Source organism: Lolium rigidum, chromosome 4 (assembly GCF_022539505.1).
Source record: "Lolium rigidum isolate FL_2022 chromosome 4, APGP_CSIRO_Lrig_0.1, whole genome shotgun sequence".
Lineage (NCBI taxonomy): Eukaryota > Viridiplantae > Streptophyta > Magnoliopsida > Poales > Poaceae > Lolium > Lolium rigidum.
The window spans coordinates 196,334,402-196,337,923 of record NC_061511.1 but is presented as its reverse complement, the minus strand read 5'-3'; the positions used below and the strand labels follow the sequence as shown (position 1 = coordinate 196,337,923).

At 52.3% G+C, this 3,522-nt stretch overlaps 1 pseudogene; it reads left to right on the top strand.

The window, feature by feature from the left end:
• The first annotated feature begins 354 nt into the window (after window positions 1–354).
• Window positions 355–926, top strand: LOC124707027 (annotated as a pseudogene).
• Window positions 927–3,522: the final 2,596 nt, after the last annotated feature.

Genomic DNA, 3,522 nt, shown 5'->3' with positions numbered 1-3,522 from the left:
TCAGTAGTCTAGGTTTAGATGAAATCTAGCCGTTTTCATTCAAACTTTGTAATATATAATCAAAATTGAATGAAAACCTTTATTTTCGTGCACAAATATTCATTTGGGGGAGGCGTTTTGGGGACGCGGCTGGGGAGCGACGGCCCCCAAACGCGACACGAACAAAACACGTCCCCCAAACGCTCGATCCGGCGCGGTTTGGGGGACGGTTTGGGAGACGCCGACTGGAGATGCTCTAAACCACCACACACGCCGTATCATCAATCCATTCAAGGTAGACAAATCAAGTTGCCCGCTTACAAGTCAGCTAGCTGCAAAGTTTAGTGAAAAGCAAAGCAAGATCCCCCCGTGACCATGGAGGCAACCTCGGTGTTCGCCGCCTTCGACGAGGACGGCGACGGTAAGTTATCTGCATCCGAGCTGCGTCGCGGCATGGCTGCTACCCTGGGAGAGGACGTGTCAGAGGAGGAAGCGGAGGCAATCCTAACGGCGGCGGACGCCGACTGCGACGGGCTGCTGAGCCAAGAAGAGTTCTCGAGGCTAGCCGCCGGCGCCCATAAAAATGACGACGACGTCGTCATCAGACAAAGGTGCCTAAAGGAGGCGTTCGGTATGTATGCATGCTCGTCGACAAAAGACACGGCGACGACGACGATCACGCCGGCGAGCCTGAGGCGGACGTTGAGCAGACTGGGGTCGCACGAGCTGGGCGTGGAGGACTGCAGGGCCATGATCTGCAGGTTAGGGCGCACTCTCATTCGACGAGTTCAGGGTCATGATGATGGCCTGATCGATCGACTCTCACATATCATCATTTTTTCTAAGGCTCGCTTCGTCGATCATATATGTACAGTGCGGTGATGTGTTCATTCTTTCATTGTTTCACTTTCTCGACATTTGTTATGTTATGGTAGATTTAGGTTGAATGGTTTTTTTTCTAAGTGATGGGACATGTATATATCCAAAGCTCGACGAACAACTGCATCTAGAATTGCTACTCCCTTCGTCCCAGTTCATAGGGCTTACGCGTGTTCCTAGGTTTTAAATTCTACAATGATAATGCAATATATGTATTACAAAATATATATCATTAGAAAGCTTAGATGTTCTACTTTCTAATGATATAATTTTTATATTATATAAATAATATTATGTTAGTCAAATTGACAACCTAGGAATACGCGCAAGCCCTATGAATTGGGAGGAAGTAGTATATAATTAGAGGTAAACCAGGTGAAAACGAAAATGGAGTAGAATCAGGACTGAAGGCAGGAATAAATAATCGAGGGCAAAGCACAAAATTCAAAAATTGGGGAGGCAAAGCACAAAAATATGTAGCACTTAAGGTAAATAAGAGAGGACCAAAGAGAAAATATTAGAACTTAGGGGGGAGGCTAGGCCCTGCTGGTCCCCTGCCTCCGCCACCGAATAGAATGGGAAACAATAGTCTCACACACCTACCCATGCCTCGTTGCATTCCTCCAACATTGTTGTCTCGCCGAGGGAACTATCTTACGGCATGGCCACTACAGTGGCGGCCTTGATTGGTGGATGTTAGGGCACCATGGCCATCAGAGCAATGCCGCCGACGCATTGAGGTCCTTTAACCGGTTTCAGCAAGCTACTTGATAGTCGATGCTTGTTGGGGGGATGACCCCCGGTATGCCAAAGGCATGCCAAACCGGATGGTTTGAGCCATCAGGATACCGGTTAGATGATCGTACCGGAGTCTAAGATAGACGTTTGGCTGAACAGGCTAAGCCGGTATCCTCATAAGGGGGATACCGGAACCGAGTAGAAAAGGTACCGGGCCACCGGAAGGAAGGGCTTGTCGGCAGGACCGGTCAAAGATTCTCTCAGAGCTAGAAGACAAAGATGAGCTAAGCAAAGTAGCTTTTGACGAAGGGCTGACGATAAAGAGAAGAGTGACGGTCCAAGAAGCCGGAGGACGTCAGCGCCACTGATTAAAGAGGACTCCGGTGTCAGCTATGATTAAAGTAGCTTTGTAAAGTAGTTTGTCTAGTCAAAGATGCCATTAGGGTTTCTTCCAGAGTAAGCCACCCTCTCCCCTATATAAGGAGAGGGGGCAGCCCTTCTTCACGGGCACGTAGCGAGACCTTAGAGAGATCCGTGTACCGAGAAACCTCGTAACCATGTTGAGATCAATGAAGCTAGCGATCTAGTAAAGAGTTCTTCCTCTTGTCTCTCTTCTTGCATACCTGCCTCTGGTTGTGTTCTTGAGGAGAGCATCCGGAAGTTCTTCCCATCTAATCGCAAACCCTCCCCCGAATCCTCATACGTCCATTCGGCCCCAACTTAAGCCATCCTATGGCATCCGCTCGTTCACCACGACGACGCTTGGCGCCCACCGTGGGGCATGAAGTGGCGCATGCTGGAGTACACATTCGGGCGGGCCTCCTTGAGTTCGCCGGCGAGCGGACGGTGTCTGCGCTTGTGCAGAACTTCTACTCCATCGATTTCATCAATGACAACGCGGGCTGCTTCGCCAACGGCGGCATCTTCCCCAAGAACGGCCGCATCATCGAGTTCGGCAGCCACCGCATCTACTTCGGCACCGTCCCCTTGCGCGCCGCCTCTCGCCGGTGCTGGTGGCACCGGACCCGCCAAGATGGCTCGTGCTGGTCGCGCGCCCCGGCAGCGTCGAGGTAATGATGACCGGTGTGGCTGGTGCAGAAAGGAGGTTGAGGCTGAAGGTGCCGGTCGCGCGGTTTCAACCCGTGCGGCTAAGCCACCGCCGGAGCGCGACGCAGCGCAGCGGGAGCATCATCCGCGCCACCGGCAACGCCTCTCCAAACGGCGATGAACGCGCCGGCGACCCCCATCGCGCAGTAACATCGACCCGGCAGCCGGCTCAAGCGGAGCTGGAGGCGCAGCGCCTGAGGATACTCGAGAGCGGCAAAGACGTCGGCAAGGCGCAGCGCGAGCTGAACCTAACCGTACGTGAGTATAACGCTGCCCATGGCTTTGCTTCTGTTAGCGCTCATGCTGCTAGGATACCGGAAAACCGGCTAAAGGCTCGCAATCTAGATCGGGATTTGCGTAAGGAAGTTCTTACCGGCAAAAGTACCTCTGCATCTGTTAGCATTGTAGAGAAACCTAAATACAGCAGTCCGGATAAAACAATAAAAGCTGCTAAGGCTGCTGTAGATCTGTGTGATTCGCTTACCGGAGAGGCTCTGGCAAAGCAACAAGAGCGTGTCAGAGCCGCTAGATGCCGTAGAGCAGCAGAACGCAGAGCAATCGGCTAAGCTCGAACAAGGCTATAGCCTCGAAATCCGCGCGTTCAACAAAGAATGCCTGAAGCAAGTCCTGTGGGCAGGCCTCGTCCCCCCATCCGACGTAAGAAAAGAAAAAGAAGTGAACGCACGGCAGATGACCGTGTATGATCCGGTCCTTGCCGGTAAGCGTAAAGCCGGGCAACACGATGCCGGTAGAAAAAGCCAAGGGGCGGAGCGAGGCTACGCCGCAGAAGGCTATGCCGGAAACAAACATGCCGGTAAA